The sequence below is a fragment of the Crocuta crocuta genome, unplaced genomic scaffold (genome assembly GCF_008692635.1).
Source record: "Crocuta crocuta isolate KB4526 unplaced genomic scaffold, BGI_CrCroc_1.0 scaffold6, whole genome shotgun sequence".
NCBI lineage: Eukaryota > Metazoa > Chordata > Mammalia > Carnivora > Hyaenidae > Crocuta > Crocuta crocuta.
In genome coordinates this window covers 8,051,984-8,071,027 of record NW_027531917.1, presented here as the reverse complement: position 1 = coordinate 8,071,027, position 19,044 = coordinate 8,051,984, and the positions used below count along the sequence as shown (strand labels likewise).

The 19,044-nt window shown below is 38.7% G+C and overlaps 1 long non-coding RNA gene across 1 annotated transcript in view; it reads left to right on the top strand.

Moving 5' to 3' along the window:
* The window catches only part of LOC144240573 (uncharacterized), an 80,450-nt gene extending 63,519 nt beyond the window's left edge, over positions 1-16,931 (top strand). Inside the window, exons 3-4 of the long non-coding RNA XR_013337762.1 lie at positions 13,706-13,763; positions 16,425-16,931. This is a non-coding gene — a long non-coding RNA (uncharacterized LOC144240573). The remainder of the gene's footprint in view (positions 1-13,705; positions 13,764-16,424) is intronic.
* The last annotated feature ends 2,113 nt before the right edge of the window (positions 16,932-19,044 follow it).

The following is a 19,044-nucleotide window of genomic DNA, read 5'->3' as shown; positions in this document are numbered from 1 at the left end:
TTGTTAGACTGGCTGACAAAATGCCTTAGTATCTAACCTTATCATATACTTCGGAACCCTATTCTAAGCAGTCCCTACAACACACCCCATCCCACTCATCACTGACTTCCTCATCATTTCCTAAATACCCTCCTTGTTTTCGCATATGTTTTCCCTACCATCTGGATTTCTACCCTGGCATTCTGCCCAAACTCCAACTCGTGATTTAACATCTGTCCTAACATAACCTCGTTTCTGGAACTTTCCCTAAAATCCTTACATCTCAAAGTCAAGGAAAGGATTTTGTCTTTTACCACCATTGCAGATTTTATATACCTGCATTTTAGCATCTATCTCATTGACTTGCAGTTATTTCTTGAGGAGTCTATCTCCACCTCAAGTCCTGCTTCTAAGTAATACAGGAAGGACTGGGAAATAATTCTAAAAAGTAGATTAATTCCTGTAATTGTCTTGGGAAGGATTTTTTCTCCCTGCTCCTTCCTCCGTTGGTATTTATGCATTCTTAATCCTCCAGTGTTTGGATGTTCAAGTTTCTCTTGGAGGGCAACATGAGCTCAAACCCAGAAGATGCCTTTCCCTGGCTCCCCAACTCCTAGATGAAGGGCTCTTAGATGAGCCCTTCAGCAGTGCCCAAAATGTGCCTTCATGTTACCCAGAAATGATTTGCTTGAAAAATCATCACTGTCTGTCTTCCTCATGTGTTCCATCTACCGACCTTGTGGCCAAGGACAGTAGCTGTTTTGCCAACTGTGCCTATATTTGAACCTTTGATTCAGGGAGATTTGTGTTAATTCAGGTATCACTGAACTATGAACTCTGTCTCAGAGATCAACAGTGTTTTAAAGATTACTCATACAGAGGACGCTATGTATTATTGCACTTGAGATCTCTGTAAATTTGGTTTTCATCTATTTAGTTCTGTGAGGCTCTTTAACACCAAAGAAATATATAATGCTCTAATTTATCCACAGCCCTACTACATCTACCAAGTAGATGCTATGTTGTCATGCTGATATATTCAAAACATTTCAGAACCACACAGACCTTTACACTACTCTGCAAAATAATTATCAGAGCTTCTTGCGTTTGCCAGTGCTTTTGTGATGATACATGGGTAGCAGTGGATATCAAGGTCCAAAGAAGGACAGTTAGAGTACCCTGAGACATACTCTGGGTTTTTATTAACACCTTAACTCACCCATCCTACATTTCTTTCAGATCTCATACTATATTATTAATCACGCACACACAGAGACATATACATGTACAGAGTGATGGTACATATATTCTATTGTTCTCTTGAAGACCCTTAATATTATGCATGTTATTTCACACTTAAAACATTTAACAACACTAAGCTGAAAGCAGAAGAAGCAGGGGAGGGAACAGAAGGTGACAAATGAAGAAGGGGAGGGAGAGTGGGAAGGCAATGTGTAGCAGGAAGAGGCAAGGCATATGGGAAGACAGGGATATGTCAAATTCATAGAAAATAGTAAGTCAATATCTGATTGACAACATGCATTTGTCATGTGTCTTATGGCATTTCAACTTAAGAGGTGCTGTTAATGACAAGGGTAACTGTCTCACAGTGGCAGAGATCCCTATGTCTGCAGCAGCCATTGATATAAAACTACTGACCTAGCAGGTCTCCAAAGGCTGGAGCATAGTTGGCTTCCTTTAATGTATTTTGTCCTTTCCATTCACATTTGAGAGGAAATTCCTTTTTTTTTTTTTTTTTTTTTTGGTCCCAGGATCCCTGGAGGACAGATTTATTCACCTACCGTTTATAGAACCCATCTGATTATAATCACCACGGATAAGTACCAAATCCCGACACTCAACCAGCAGTAGAAACAGTTCAGAGAGCAAATAGCCTGAGCTCATTCAGCTGCTCCTTCCATGGCACTGTCAGTGGGCTTTGTGCTTCTTGGACGCCAGACATGCCCAAGTGCACAGCGGAAAGAAGGGCTTTGAAGTCGCACAGACCTGAATTGCAATTTTAGCTTTGAAATAACATGACCTTGGGAAAATTTCTTAACTTGTTCAAATCTCAGTGTCCTCAACAAGATTATTATAAAGACTAACTGTACCAGCATTAATACCTGGCATACCAAATCCTATAAATGGAAATTTATTTTTTTTTTTGTATCTACCTTAGCTGTTCACTATTTGGGAGTCTCAACTTAGACAGAAATGAACTCCTTAAGATTCTGACATCTCTAGACATGTCTGCCACTCGGGAAGTTTCTGCCAGCCATAATCAACAGGGGTGATACATTGGGCAAGAGGCTGTCCCCAGTGGAAGTGATAGCTTCATTGATATGGTAACTTCAGGAGTAGCCATCACAAGGAGTTACAGCAGGGAAGGGAGAAAAACAAAGGGTTATTGCTGACAGAACTGTGCTGATAACCCAATATGCGGGCATTACCTGTAGTTGGAGGAAAGTCTAAAGCCAGTCTGGAGATATAGTGTCAGACAAAACAATTACTGTTTTGTGTCCTTATCAATTCCTGGGTTTACCCAAGTCTGAAACAAGCGAGGAGACTCCTCCTGCATAACAATATAACTGGCCCTGGTCAATTTTGCCCTACCTACTGCCTTATCCAGCATGATTTCATGTGGATTGCTAATGATTTCACACTATAACAGTCTGAAAGAATACAGAAAGATTTTCAAATCTCCTTTTGGTTCCCTTGTCCAGAAAATAAGCTGTAACCTTGTTCAGAAAGTCTTTTCTAAGTATCTGTACTTTCTGTTATTGTGTGGCTAGTGTCTTTAGGAATCACTAAGGTTTTGGGGCAAACATTCTAAATATAATCCTAAGAAGACACATCTAAATTCTGTCCAAAAAATGGAATTGTGGGAGAATAGACCCTGAATGATGAACAAGATTTGAGTGTGTAGAGAAGGAACAGGCCATTCTTAGATGAGAAATGAACAGATTTATGTCACTGGGGATGGTCTTGGCTAATTCAAAGTTTAAACACCAGGTAGTGAGGTTTCAGGAGAAATGAAGGAGGTAGGAAGAATCTCTGTGAGAAGGTGTCAGTACTCACAAACTTTTCAACCCTTTATACCTTTATACACAATTAGGCAATTTGTACTTTTTTTTAAAAATATTTTTATTCATTTCTAGGAGAGAGAGAGAGACAGCGTGAGCAGGGGAGGGTCAGAGAGAGAGGGAGATACAGACTCTGAAATAGGCTCCAGGCTCTGAGCTGGCAGTCAGCACAGAGCCCAACGCGGGGCTCGAACCCACGAACCGCGAGATCATGACCTAAGCGAACGTCAGACGCTTAACCGACTAAGCCACCCAGGCGCCCCAACAATTTGTACTTTTTAATTTTTTTAAGATTTTTTTTTTACAGAAATGATTTTACTTTTAAGTAATCTCTATACCCAACGTGGAACTTGAACATATACCCCTGAGATCAAGAGTCGCATGCTCTACCAACTGAGCCAGCCAGGCACCCCAACAATATGTTTTTTGAATGCTAAGCAAGTTACTTTATAACTGGCAAGAAATCAGAAAACCTTTAAGTGCTCAGATTATTTCCTGTCAATGCTTTTACAGTGATCCTTCATGTGAGACGTGCAAAGACCCTAGATGACACTATGGACCGTGAAACTATTTTTTTCTGTTAATAATGGGGTCCACGGGTTCCTGAGAGCCCCTCTCAGGTTGGTGATAGGGTGACTTAGAATGCCCAGATTGGAAACGGGGGTCTTGATAGATTTCTTTGATCTAAGAGTTATTTATTTATTTTTTGTACTTGACACTGCTTTGAAGGTATCAAGGAAGAGCAAAAAACAGCACCTTGCAAGGACAGTGAGATATCAATTACTTTTAATTACTCCCCAGCTCTCTCCCTTAATTACCTACTATGTTAGCTGGGATTTATTGCAGAGTAATAATAGTGATGCTTTGCATTTACATAGTCCCTTTCTCCAAGGAGTTCAGTGTACTTACAGATAAGACTTTGCTATTCATCCCCAAATTTAAAATGTTACAAAAATATTTCCATGAATAAGGAAGTTATAAAGGAACTATATTCCCATTTTTCAGGTAGGACATATTCTAGAGATGGTTCACAGTAACAGCCAAATTTGAGGGACTCCAAATATAAGCTTTCCCCTCTATATTTTATGTGTTTTGTTTATTATACATGGTTCTTATGTTTACTGATTAAACAGAAGCGGTACCTGGGTGATTCAGTCAGTTGAGCATCTGACTCTTGATTTCAACTCTGGTCAAGATCTCACTATTTGTTAGACTCTGTGCTGACAGCCTGGGATTTTCTCTCTCTCTCTCTTTCTGTGCCTTCCTCTGCTTGCGCACACACACACACTCTCTCTTTTTCTTTTTCTTAAAACTAATAAATATTAAAAAAATACTTTCCAAAATATATAAAATGAAAATATCATAAGAGATTAAATAATAACAATCCTACCAGGAGGGTAATACTTTGCACATTCCATGATTCAAGTCATGGATCCCCAACTTTTTGCTTTTCTAGTACAAAAATTCTTGCACAGTAGCAAAGTATTATGAATAAGCCAAAAAGATAGAATTTGTATTTTTAAGTCCATTGATTGGAAAATATGTAATTAGAAAATTTACTATGAATTATGCTAGAATATTTTTTATTCCATCCATTATCCTAAAAATAACCCATGAGCTAAGTGAGGGTAGCCCTCATTAACCTCATTCTATAAATGCAGAATGGTGTTCAGTCCAGTTGACATTCCATGTGCTTGCATCCCTATCGCTTCAGATCTTGTAACCCTATTGCTTCTCAGAGGTCTGCCTCCCAGCCTTGAGAACAATTGGTTTACGTTTTAAAGCCATTGTTTTCAGGAACAGTTGCTCATATACAGAATAATTCTTAAAGAAATTAAGAACTTAAAAGAAAGAATTGAAGAACATTCATTCAACATTCATTCAACTTGAGCTCACCTCAAGAGTTGGTGAGCTACCCTTTAGGGTTAAAACTAGTTATACATTAAAACAATGGAATTTACATGCTTCAGAGGGTTTCTTTCCCCTTATCTTGTCTGTAAGAATTAATAAGTTAGAAGCATTCTGTTCACAATGGAGACTTGATTGCATGCCTTTTGCTAAGGATCTGAGACGTGAGGAGACTGCAGTCTGAGATACTTACAGAGTAAGCACCTTTTGGACCTGAAACTGCCTTGCATAGTTTCTGTCTTTATACCCTATTGCTTTTATTTAAACACAGTCTATTGCTTATAGTATACTAAAAATTATAAGGTTTTTATGCTCAGGCTAGAGATGGTAATGGAAACTAAGTGCTTTTTTTTTTTTTTTTTCTAATTTATCCTATTTGAGTAGTAAGATCAAAAAGCATTAGGATTATCTTCTTTTAGAATTTTTACTTAAGAGTCTTCACCTCTGGTTGTTATAGATAATCCTAGAAAACAAGTGAAGTTTGGAAATAGGCAATGGGGTTTTGATTCAGAGGCATTTATTCCTAATCCTTGTTTAGATTTTACCTTATATTGTTGTGAGATGCAATTAGAATTGCTATAACCAACAAAACTAAATTTGTGTAGCATCTATCTTTTAAGGAAAGTAAGAGGTTGGAAAGAACATTTTGTTTTGGATAGCACACTGAAAAGAAATTCTTAAATCAGTGATTGCCTCTGAATCAGTTACTTGATTATATTAATTATCTGTTATGCCTTGCTTCTCCATTTACAGAACGAGGTTAATTACAGCTACCCTCACTTATCCCATAGGATTTTTTAGGTGAATGGATGGAATAATAAATACACCAGTATGTCTAAAGTGAGATACTCAAAAACAAATTATAACACTGTAACACTGTTTTAGTACAGGAATATACTACAGAAAGGATTTTTTTTTTTAAACTGAGAATATGTACTATAAAAGAAAGATCCTCAGAATTGGATGAAAAAAAAATGCAGATGGAGAGGGTCGGGGTGAAAAACGATAACAGAGAAGGGAGGAGATATGATTATTTCATCAAGAAAAAGGATTTAAGCTCTCTGCTGTATCATTTAATTGGAGAGAAATTTGGATGTCGGGCTTGGGCTCCGAGAATGACAGGGCACCGTGGATGAGGAGGGGACCTAGATCTCTGGGGAATTCTGAAGGGCAGGGAATAGAGCAGACATTACTGCCATTTAAAGTTGATAGGTCTGAAGCTGAAGTTACTGGCAGCCTCCACAAACCAGCTTCTGCTCAGGTTTTTCCCTCAGTTGTTCAATGAGATGACAATTTTACTCTAAACCCAGAAGTGAAAATTGTAGCCACTGTTCTCTTTTGTCTCTCCTCATCCTCCATACCCAAGAAGCTTTAAGATGCCATCAAAATTTTTTCCTGGCATTATCACTTCCAATTCTGTCTGCCTTTTCAGTCAGCTTGGCCATTGGGTTCCTGCTGCTCTCATTTCGTACCAGTTCTCCAGGTCTCAGAACACAATGACCAATCGCTCGTCTTAAATGATTACTTTCATGAAGTCAACCATCTCTTCCTAAATCTTTGGTGAACCCTCATTGGCAACTGAATGAAGGTCAACCATTTACGTCTACTGTACTTGAAATTGCCAAAAGCTTATCCAAATTCATCGCTTATACTCAAATCAGACTGACCTCCCACCATCTCCTTTAATACTCCACGTGTCCTCCTGACTCAGAGGCTATATTGCAGCTGTTCTTCTCAACTGAAACTTTTTCTACTCTCTAACATTTTTTTCTCATTCAGTCAGTCCTTCACGGTACCCCTCAAATTCCAACACTGGTGTGCTGGAGTCTGAATCAAGTATATTCAACTCTGTGTTCAGGGACATCTCATTAGTAGTTTGGAACAAGCGGTGGTGGGAATTTTTGCACAATGACAAATGGTGAACAGAATCCTCTACCCTACCAGAACCAGTTTTTAACCAGTGTGCCACTGCTAGTACCTCTAAATCTTAGATTGTTCACACTCACTTACCCTTTGTATCACTCACTTGGACACTTCTTTATGTACTAAGATAAGTATTTTTATTTTTATGTTTACCTTTTTTAAAAGTTTATTTATTTTTGAGAGAGAGAAAGCACAAACAGGGGCTGAGAGAGAGAGGGAGACACAGAATTTGAAGCAGACTCCAGACTCTGGGCTGTCAGCCCAGAGCCCAACATGAAGCTTGAATACTTGAACCATGAGGTCATGACCTGAGCTGAACTCGATGCTTTACCTACTGAGCCACCCAGGTGCCCCTAAGATAACTACTTTTAAATAATTGTTTATAGATTGACTTCCCAACCTGTCTTTTGAAGTTCATTGGCCAAGCGCCATATTTTCTTGTGTATACTTCTCAGTCTGAAGAAAAATACTTACTGAGTGAAAAACGAGGCATTACTATGCTGAGATTTTTTTGGAGGTGATAGTAGGGTTCATGGAGTCTGGAGCTGACAATCAAGAAAGAATTCCTGAAGACTTCTTTGGTGCAAAAAGGTGATTTTATTAAAACACTGGGACAGGACCCATGGGCAGAAAGAGCTGCCCCAGGACCATGAGGAGAGGCTGGTTATATACTATGGAGATGGGAGAGGTAAAGTCCAGGGGAAGTTTCCAGTGAGATTTTCATATGCTAAAGAAGACTCCCAGGATACTGGAGATCTAGCTGTTGTCAAGCTAAGGTTGTTTTTCCTCTTAGCAAAGCATTAGCCTTAAGATGGTAGGGAGTTCCTGGAGAAACATTTTGCTGTGCCTGCCTCAAGTATTTGTCAAGGGGCTGCAGGTTATAAGGAGATTTAATTTTATCTGCCATTTCCTTCTGCCTTTGTTTCCCACATCAACTATACAACTCTTCTCGTCCTCTCTGCTTCTGAAGATTGTTGCCTTTTACAAATTCAGAAAATGTCTTATTCATTTTTTCCTTTCTATCTATCTAGTGCCTACTATGAGGTCTGTTATCATATGTATTCAAAACTTTTTTTTTTTAAGAACCTCTGCATGCTCATGGTGGGTGCTAAACAAATACTAATTTTTATATGACAGTACAGAGCCAGCAGAGCTTTTTTTTACATTTTATTCAAAACATAAACCAAGGTAGGGCACCTGCATGGCTTAGTCGGTTAAGTGTCTGACTCAATTGTGGCTCAGGTTAGTCTTAAGATCGATCCCCATCCCCACTCCTACAATGGGCTCTATGCTGGGTGTGGAACCTCCTTAAGATTCTCTCTTCCTTTACCTCTGCGCCTCCCCTGCTCTCTCTCTCAAAAAAGCAAACAAACAAAAAACCAACCAAACCAAACAAAAAAAGCCATACACATAAACAAAGTTGAATGTATAACTTTATGTAATAATCACATAATTTTAACTTAACCAATACCTTTGATGTTGACTAGAGCTTTAAGTGTTCCACAGAAATCATTGGGATGTCTAGTAGATGAATAAGGGTTCCAACCAACTAAAATGTATTGGATATTTACTATGTGCCAAACACTATGGTAAGATTTATATGTATATTTTCTCAATACAAGTTTCATTTTTCTGAATCAAGGTACCATTAATATGTTCATTTTACAAATGAGGAATTTGGCTCTGGCATAGTTATGGGACTATACCCAATAGCTCATTAAATGATGGGGTAGCTCCAAGGTATTCTGATCACAATGTTGGGAAAATAAGTAAAGTTATGCACCACAAGATGGCCTCCAGGACGAACATAAGCTCTAAATCCTAGTTTAGAGACTCCTCTTCTGGGTTCTCCTTTCTGCCCTGCTTGCCATGCATGCCAAATTACTACTAGTACGGGATACAGTAGTAACAGACGATGGTAAATTGTCCCCCACACTTGTGCTCAGGACTCAGATATCTGGAGAAGGATCTCCCCTGAGCCTGCCGGTGTAAAATAAAACTCCAATCCACCAAGATCTCTGAGTGCTGCCTGGTTTTTCCGCCAGTGATGTAGCATGGTTCTGTAACAGCAGGACACTCACCTAAGTAGCATGTGCCTTGATTCCACATAAGAGCCGCTCTATAGTGGTAGGACTGTGTTACATGGTCAGTGTTTGCCCATACCAGGTCAGGAAAATTCTGAATATTAAACAACTTTTTGAGCCAGCCTCTTAATAATGCTTCTTTTAATAAGTGAAGTTTTATTTTCAGTCTGTTCTACTATCCCATTTTAAATTGAAAAAAAAAAAATGTTGTTGGTTAAGACATCATTTAGGAGCCTCTAAAAACAATTCTTTTTGGAGGGTTTATTTTGTGCCTTAATGGTATTCCATATGGTCTGGGGATTACAAGGGGGTAGGGGGAGATATGATACCTTTCCTCAAAGATCTAATAAGCTAGTTGAGAAATGGCAGTTAGCACACATGGAACAATTAGAAAACGATTAGGTGGTAATCTCTATGGTACTAACTGATAGAATTTAAAAATTAAGAGGTATCAGTAGATACAAAAAAAATGGTAACAGCTTCAAAGGAGTGGGAGTGGAAGCTTGAAGGTTGTTTTTGGAGAGAGGCAGTTGAGAGGATATAGTAAAGAGGAGAAAAACAATAAGTGAATGTGCTGAGGCAGAAAATGAACATGATATATCTGGAGACTCATTTCTGAGACTCTGAAATCTCTGAATGCGGAGCTTTAATCCCATCAGCTCTCAACCTCATTTGTACAATTCATACAACTTTAAGGTCATGACTTATCTAGAAGAAACAATTGCCTTCCTGATGAGGAAAGTCAAATTAAATGCACTGTTTACATTTTTATTTTGTTGGCTCATAGGCACCCAGCTACCCATAGCATCCATTTTTTTCTCTTTGCTCCTTGATCTTTATTTTTTTTAAATGTTATTTATTTTTGAGAGAGAGACCACGAGCAAGGCAGAGGCAGAGAGACAGGGAGACACAGAATCCAAAGCAAGCTCCGTGCTCCAAGCTGTCAGCACAGAGCCTGATGCAGGGCTCTAACTCACGAACCATGAGATCTTGACCTGACTCGAAGTCAAACACTTAACTGCTTAACTAACTGAGCCACCCAGACACCCCACTCCTTGATCTTTTGATGGCATCTGGCAACGGAGAGCACTGGAGCCTTTGACTGAGAGACTGTGCTCCAGGCTTAAGAACTATTTTTTTAATCTTTTTTGGGGAGAGGGGTGATGGGGTTTGGGGGTGATGGTGGGGTTCAGATTTGATGGCCAAGAAAGAATTCTTGAAGATGTCTTTGGTGTGGAAAGGTGATTTATTAAAGCATGGGGACGGGACCAGTGGCCATAAAGAGTTGCACTGGGGCTGTGCAGAGTGACTGCTTATATACTGTGGAGTTTTGGGGGAGGTAAAGTCAAGAGGAAATTTCTTAAAGGGATTTCCATATGCTAAAGAGCATTTACAATTCCTGAAGGCCTAGCTCTTGTCAAGCTAAGGTTGTTTTTCCCTCTAGCAAAGTATTATCATTAAGATAGTAGGGCTTCCTGATTAGGCTATTGATGAGATATTTGTAAACTGATGGAGACTATCAGTTTAACCATTTGTTTTCTGTCCCTTCCTTTGTTCTTGGGAAGCCAGGAATGCCTGAGAAATATCACACATATCCCACCTTGGGGAGGGGGCTATTGTGCTAGCTTGTGCTTGGCCCTCAGCTTGCCTTATGGCCCCTCATCAAGGACACACTCAGTTTATTACCTTGAAGTCTGTGATCTCACACAAGGGAAACTGTCATTGTCTCCAGAGTGTCTTTAGTCATTTCCCCATGTGATTCAGCAAGTGTCTGATTGCTCTTTTGCTCTTCTCCTACTTGTCTTGTTTTGTTCCTAGACAGGATTCTCAAGTTCACTCTCAGATTTGGTTAAATGAGGTAAGTGCTTCTCTATCTGGTCTGTGCAGTCCTTTCTCTCTTCTGGCACATTGTTGGATAAACAAATGTCCTAATCTAATTTATAGTGACAGGCTTTTGTGAAGGTGTTCTTTTCCAGGACCAACATAGGAACACATGCCCTGATCTGGAAGAGTTTGCATTCTTGTCTAGACACTACCCAAATGATGTGCTCATACAGAGGCATGCTGCCTCCTTCCCTCTTGATCTTATTGACTGCAGTCTTTTCAGATCTGTGGGTTGCCTTTCTTTTTAGCACTGCGAGAGACTGGGAGAAGGGCACAGTAATAATGTTCCACCCTCCTCTTCATTCCTGAGGATTTCATTTCCTTTTCTGGTGTATTTTAATTCCTCTAGTAACTGAGCCATAACCATAGTCAGTACTCTTTCCTAGGTATCTGCTTTCTTCTCTTTATCTTTTCCTTGAGTGATAACTTTGATCAAACTGTTGTTGGATTCCCCCTCAAGTTCTCAATACTGAATCTGGGTCTATAATAAATTTGAGTTTGTATAACCTTAAAGAAATTTCATCATAAGAGATAAGTCCATTCAACTCATTACAGTCTCTTAGCTTTCTTCAGGGGTGTTAAGATGTTTCATCTATATACTAGCTGTAGGTATTTTTCTTCCAAATGTGGCTTTCCAGTTCTAGCTTATTACAGTTAGATGTTGGGATGAATTTCCTTAGATACGAAACTTGAATCACCCCAAAAAGGTTCATGGCAAAATAGGCTGTCGCTGGCTTACACCCGTCAAGAACTCTTCTCCAGACAATCATTTGGAAAATCTCTGAGAAATTAAGTATAGAAGAGTTCCAACTTTGGAAAGACCAATGATCTCCATTTCTGTGTGTCACAGAAACTAATACAGAGACATACAGGGACTGGAAGAGAGGGGTGTCTGGACAACCAATTTTGTTGTCCTCAGCAACCCAATTCAACATTCTTGAAACTCTTTAGAGATCATGCTGGGTACTTATACTAGAATTCTTCTCCCTTGGGGATAGCCTAACAGTGAGTTGGTTTTGTCAAAATTTATGCTAAGTTTCACCCTTCATTGCCTTCTTTTCTTATATTTAAGGGATAGTCAAAACTGTGTGCTGTCTCTACCTTATTTCTACCTTATTTCTAGACCAACATGAGAAAATAAGCAAGATAGAGGGACATCTTGGGGAGCATAAACACCTATTTGTGTGAGTAGGGTGTAGTTAGAGTTGATGGCCATAAGAGGTATGTTGGTTTTTTAAAATGCACCTGAGATTTGTTTTAATTAGGTATAATAAGACACATAGGCCCAGAAATGACTGCCTGAAGGAAGAGGTTTTTATACTCACCAATTTCTAGAAACATGAAGCACAGAATGCCACATTGGGCTACCTGAGGAACCACTTGGGTTAGTCACACACAGAGGAAACAGAAGGCAGTGTCGACAAGAACCAGTCCTCCATGAGCCCTGTTTCCTTTTATTGTAAGAAGGCATCTAGAAATTAAAACCAGAGAGCTAGATATTCTTTTCCTTTCTTGAGCTGTTGTGCTTTGTTACACTGACTAAGATTTCTATAAGAGTGATAGGGAATTGGTGAGGTAGGGTAAGCAGATTTAAGATTTTCTTGTCTGAAAATCTTGGTGGACTCTGGGAAATAGTTGTCTGGTACCTGGCCCTGGAGTAGATGGATAATGGCCCTGAATATAAGAGCTATATAAAGGAGATAGTTGTGGGGTCTGGGCTTTGGATTGATTGGTTTGCATATGAAAAGCATGCTCCCAGGCACATTGTTTACTCTCTCTAGGAAGTTAGCTAACCTTGGAAAGAACACTCTCTTCTATTGTCATGCAAGGTGTCAAAACATCAGAGGAAAAAGACCTGTTAAAGACACTGGGTAATGTTTAAAAAACAACACCAACAAAACACAACCTGATTTGTAGCACTTGCTGAATTCCATAGGTGCTAGAGCAAGGCTATTACTTAATGTAATCTGCTTTTAAGGACAACATCTCTGACATGGCTATGCAGGAGAGATTTGATGAGGGAGAAATTAGAGTTAAGATGATATGATAGGGGTGATGATGGCATTCTGTATAATCACCTGATGCTCACCTTGGTGCTGGGAATGGATTTCCGTCATGATCAATTTAGCATTTTCCTCCCTGTGTATGATGACTCACTTTTATCCCCTGTGCACACAATTAGTGCATTTACAGTTGCATTTGCAGTGATGAAATGTTGCCCAAATTGGATAATTGAACATGGAATTAGAATTTTTCTTAAGAATTTGAGGTAATAAAGAACAGTTTTTGGAAAATTTTATTTCACCAGCTGTAAGTAAGAAAAGGAAAGAAAAATTCTCTTCTGAACTATCTCTAAGCCATGAAATTTAGAATTAAAAAAAATTAAAAACCTACATCTAATAATTTATCTCATGTTTTAAAATATATGTGTAAGCAGAAACCTTAATATTTTCATAAACTCATGAATACTCTCATAGATTTTTCTTTAAAAAAAAATTAATGTAGGGGTGCCTGAGTGACTCAGTCAGTTGATTTTGGCTCAGGTCATGATCTCACTGTTCATAACTTTGAACCCCACGTTGGGCTAAGTACTGACAATGAGGAGTCTGCTTGGGATTCTCTGTCTCTCTCCCTCTGCTCCTCCCTTTCTTGCAAGGTCTCACTCTCTTTCAAAAATAAATAAACATTAAAAAAATTAATTAATGTAGAAGAAAAATAGGGAGGTTAATTTTCTCATAAAAATCGCCTTTTTCTAATGTTTGGAGATAATTCTCCACGACGTTCTTACATTTCTATATATCTCTTGGGCAGAGATACTAACTGCCTTTCTTCTATCTTTTCCAGAATACCTTTGCAGAAAGTGGACTTGGAAGATAGAGATAGTGGCCCTACTGGAGCAAAGGTTGGTCAGGCTTATTATCTATTGTAAAAATTTGAATTTCCCTGAGCTTGGAGTTCCTCTTCTGCTGAATGTCAGACTTTTTTGTTTTTTTTGTTTTTTTGTTTTTTTTTTTTTGAGAAACAGAGACAGAGTGCAAGTAAGGGAAGGACAGAGAGAGAGAAGAAGACACAGAATCCAAAGCAGTCTTGAGCTGTCAGCACAGAGCCCTACGTGGGGCTTAAACTCACAAACCGTGAGATCATGACCTGAGCTGAAGTTTGACACCTAAGTTACTGAGCCACCCAGACGCCCCTAGGGTTCCTCTTCAGGAATGTGGCTCACTGTGTTTACAGGAATCTGGCCCTCTATGTCACCCTGTGGGAATTTAAGGCTCAAGGGGTCAGTGTACTGACCCAGGTTACTAACTCTCTGGTTATTATGGTTGCTGACCCAGGAATCTCGTATCTGCTTCCAGCCATCATGAAACCAGGGCAGATCGATTTGTTAGCTTACACGCAGGGCATAATCTCAGACCTTCTGCAGTTTTTGATACCTAGAGAAACTTGTTCAAATGCATACCAAGATACATTGTAAGACTATTCAGATCAGAATTTGTAATATCCCCAAAGTGTAAATAAACCAAATTCCTGTCAACATTGGAGTAGATAAATATATTTTATACATTTGTAGGATGAAATTGTATAGTGTATACACAAGTAAACAAACTACAATGCCATAAAGCAATGCGGACTAAGTATATAAACAAAATGTTGAAAATAAGAAGCCAGTCACAATATAATACATTCTGATCAAAACAGACTCAAGTATAATACATTTTTAGAGACAAATACATTGGTGATAATGGTATAAATAAAATGAAGAGATATTCTAGTAAAAGTCATGGTAGTGGTTACCCCATATAGGGGGAGAGGGGTGTACTAAAGAAGAAACCCGTGGGGGTTGTCTATAGGGCTGTCAGCCCTCTATGTCTGACCTAAGGGGTAGATACATGGATATTTGCTTTATATGTATTCACCATACTGTGCATTTGTGTTTCCTCTACTTTTTTGTGAATATGGTATTTCACAATCAGAGTGGTTAAAATTACTTTAGAAACGATTCCTTAATCTATTATTCTTTGGATGATATAACCCAATGTATCTGTTCCCTGTAAAGAATGTAAATAGAGGGGGAAAAAAAGGGAACTTTATATTAAAGATTAATAGGGGCACCTGGGCGGCTCAATCGGTTAAGTGTCTGACTTCAGCTCAGGTTATGATCTCACAGTTTGTGAGTTCAAGCCCTGCATCAGGCTCTGTGCTGACAGCTTGGAGCCTGCTTCAGATTCTGTGTCTCTATCTCTCTCTGCCTTGCCCCTTCTCACTCTCTCTCTCAGAAATAAATAAACGTCCAAAAAAAAGTTTTTTTAAGATTAACTAAGAGCCTTTATAGTCAATAACCACCAAGTTTTTAATGCTTTGTTGAATAAGATTCCTTGAAAATATTACTTTTACAAATATGCCAGACTCTTAAAATGGAAATCAAATTTGTTTTTGAGATTCATTCTTGTGTGCTTCCCTTTTGAGAGTCAGTACTATGAACATATACACAAGGAATACATCTCTTTGAAGTGCTTTGCAGGAGGCAATAGGGTGATATTCCTTATTTTCAAAAATATGCCAACAGAATCAGTCCATAACATCCTTTTATTTATCTACTGTTTGAGGAAAAAATGGTCCATTAACAAAATAGATACTTGGAATTATTGATGCTATATCCATCTGTTATGCCTTTGAAATAACATAAAATATATGGTCATTTCATAAAATACATGTAGTAGTTAAGAAAAAGTTTATTTTCCTACTCCTTTATGTTCATTTCTATGTATTAAATATTAATCTTTCTTTGATCTGCCAATGTATGCATGTCTAAGGCATCCTCTTGGCTGCTCAAAGTACTCCTCTCTATTTATTAAAATACAGGAAATTCTCTCAAAAATAAATAAAACATTGAAAAAAATTAAAATATAAAAAATGGGGTGCCTGGGTGGCTCAGTCAGTTGAGCATCCAACTTCAGCTCGAGTCATGATCTTACTGTTCCTGAGTTTGAGCCCTGCATCGGGCGCTGTGCTGACAGCTCAGAGCCTGGAGGCTGTCTTAGGTTTCTGTGTCTCCCTCTCTCTCTGACCCTCCCCTGCTCATGCTGTCTCTCTCTCTCTCTCAAAAATAAATAAAACATTTAAAAAAATGAAGAAAATACAGGAAATGTACTGTTTCCAATATTAAATATTTTTAAAGGAAAAAAGTTTTCCTGATTCATCAGTAAGATTTAAAAGAGAATAATAGAAGTAATAATTATGAGACTGAGGCATCTGGGTGGCTCAGTCAGATAAGCATTGGGCTTCCACTCAGGTCATGATATCATGGTATGTGATTTGAGTCCCATATGGTGCTCTCTGCTGTCAGTTCAGAGCCTGCTTCGGATCCTCGCTCCTGCCCTCTCTGCCCTTGTTCTGCTCTCTTGCACATTCTCTCTGTGTCTCAAAAATAAATCAACATAATTATGGACTGATTTAGCCATATAGTATGTTGAGTGGCTGAAACATTAGAGCTTCCCTCATGCTTTAAACAGTTTGAAATCCTTTCATCTTAGAGCCACTGACAATTATATTACACTTTCAGAGGTCAGTTATAAAAGATGCCCTTGGGGCGAGGAAATGAATGCCAAGCTGGACAAGGCCACAGAATTAACTGTAAGACTCAACACCAAGAAATCAAGATTCAAACACAAGTTTGAAGCTCTTTTCTCAACTGGATCACAAGCTCACCAAAGCCTTCAATACTTGAGGAAATTCTTCTACGACATCTGCTCCTTTCTTCCTTAAGGCCCAGTCTGTCTCCTTACACTTTTCCACCAAAGTTGAATTCACAACTCACTAATTTTAGGTTCAATTCCTTTCTTGCAATAGGGTGTGTGTGAGGAAGAGAGAAGAATGAAAGATTTCTGCAGCCCTGTGGGTTGGTTTTTCATTAGCATAAATCTAAGCAATCAGGACAACACAGGACTCAGCAGCAGATGGCTGATAAGATCCCCTCTTGTTCAATATATTCAGAAATGGAATTAATTTTTAATACCACATATTAGCCATCTTCTAATACATAGGTAATCTCCTTGCAGTCCCTTCCAGTAAACACAGATGCTGCTGATGGAATAAATGGAAGTCAGCCTAATCTAATAAAAAGTGTTTTTCCACCTTTTCCAGGGATAGCCATTTTAGTGTGGATTTTACTGGCATGTACTTATGAGACCCTCATAACTGTTCTCTCTGTTCGAGTATGGCTGCGTGAATGGATCATGGCATAGTAGGGAAAGCACTGGACAGGATGTCAGAGAAATTAAAATCAGGTTCTCGACCTTTTGCAGAACAAATGGTGTGAGTAAAAATAAGTCATTGATTGTTTTGGTTTCAGTTTATTCAATAAACAAGCAGATAAATGAATCTGATGATTTCTAAGACACTGTTAGCTCCCTTGTGCTTCTCAGAGACTGTGAATGGTGAATACTCCTCATCTTCAACTATTTCAAATAGAAGGAGAATACCTATGTTTCTAATTTAATGTTTTGAATAGAGTATATTACATTCTTTAATCTCCAAAGGCCAGTTATCTGACATTTTTATTCCATAGAATAATAAAAGGTACACTTTATAGGACCATTAATGTGTTTCAGGTACTATATTAATTACTTTACTAATTTACTTTTCATTTAATATTTTATGAATTCATTATTTTTTTAAGGTTATTTATTTTGAGAGAGAGAATGAGTTGGCGAGGAGCAGAAAAAGAGGAAGAGAGAGAATCCCAAACAGGCTCCAAGCCCAACGTGAGGCTTGATCTTATGATTATGAGATCATGGCCTGAGCCAATATCAAGAGTAAGATGCTTAACCAACTGAGCCACCCAGGTGCCCCTAAGAATTAGATATTATTTTCATAATTTGTAGATGATAGAACTCAGGCTTTGGGAATTTGAATAACTTGACCAAGGCCCAGAAACTGCTCCTGATTGGTAAGACATGACTTCAACTCATTTCTCTATTACTCCAGAGTCTGTGCTCATAATCACTTGAGTGGAGCATGGTAAATATAGGATCATCAAGGGGAATCACTGGGTCAAGATAGGAGAGTTTAAATTGTTTGATTTGAAAGGTGATATACAGTTATATTCTTGGTGTACAAAATTAGAACAACACATTGCAAAATGTGAAATTTCCTCCTTACCCATCCTTCCACTCCCAGTGTTCTCTCCAACAGCATAATTGCTCTCTGTAGTGTCATGCATGGAGGGGGTGCTATTTTAGTGACTGAAAGGAAACACAAGGAGAGTGGGGAGCCCAGAGTAATACAGTGTTCTGGTTCTTGATCTGGGCACTTAGGTTCCCCAGATGTGTTTATATTTTGTGAAAATATGTTAGGCCTTTATGATTTGTATACTTTTCTGTGTGCATGTAATATTTCAGTTAAAACCATGTCAAGGAAAATGCCATGATACTGTACTGTTAATTGTCCCAGAGCTTTCCTTTCGGGAAATTAAGGAAAAACTTTGTAAACATTGGGTTGCAAAAACACCTCTCTCTCTGTTTCTTGAGGATTAATAATCCTACATTGTAATTTCTGGGATCCACTTTTGTTATATCATTTGCTAGGAGCCTCCTACATAATGGGTATGTTCTATATAATGTTTTTCCATGTGAGGCTGCCTATATTCTTAGAAGAATGCTTAACTCAAATTGTGCTTCATTTTCAATCCCGGTTGAATTCAAACCATGAATTTTCACAATGGATCTTGTAAGGGGGAATACCTCTTCCCTACTTATCTTGTTTCCATGAGAAGAATTCCACCTAAAGAAGTTTTATCCATCTCCATGAAATTCTGAGTGGTAACTTTTGGTATGTGGAGCTTAGCACCGTTCACTTCTGTGTCTCTTGGAGGCTGGCATGCCTATGCAGAGCATCTGTCCACAGTTGCTCTTGGCCATGGAAATATTCATAGTTTTTGCCCATCCACATTCATTCTTCTTCTCTGGACACATGGAAGCCTAAATTTCCTGGTAGGGCCATTTTATTAGTTCTGGCCACTGGGTTGAGATTGAAAGTGGTGTGATTCATTTTTGGAGCAGAGCATGTGATTGCTAGAAAGACAGAGAAATTTTCCAAACCCTGTCTTATCTTTCTGCAGTGGCAACCAGCACAGTTTGAGAGGGTGATTGCTCCTTCAGTCTGGGTGCCAGAGACAGGACTGG